Source organism: Vombatus ursinus, unplaced genomic scaffold (assembly GCF_900497805.2).
Source record: "Vombatus ursinus unplaced genomic scaffold, bare-nosed wombat genome assembly UNPS02014820.1, whole genome shotgun sequence".
NCBI classification, from domain to species: domain Eukaryota; kingdom Metazoa; phylum Chordata; class Mammalia; order Diprotodontia; family Vombatidae; genus Vombatus; species Vombatus ursinus.
In genome coordinates, this window is record NW_020954598.1 from 21,318,217 (window position 1) to 21,318,419 (window position 203).

Here is a 203-nt window from a genome sequence, read left to right on the forward strand (position 1 = left end):
ATTGGACCAATTCGCAGCTCCACCAGGAAATGCTTTTTCACAATAAATCTGTGAGATTTAGAGTGAATGCATTACTATTTTCATTTCATAGAAAGGGACACAGGCTGAGCGATTTGGCCAGGATCAAACAGCTACTCAGAGGGGACGCTTTGTGTGTGTGGGGGGTCCTTTCGGCCACCCTGTGAGAAACGAGGGATTTCCCC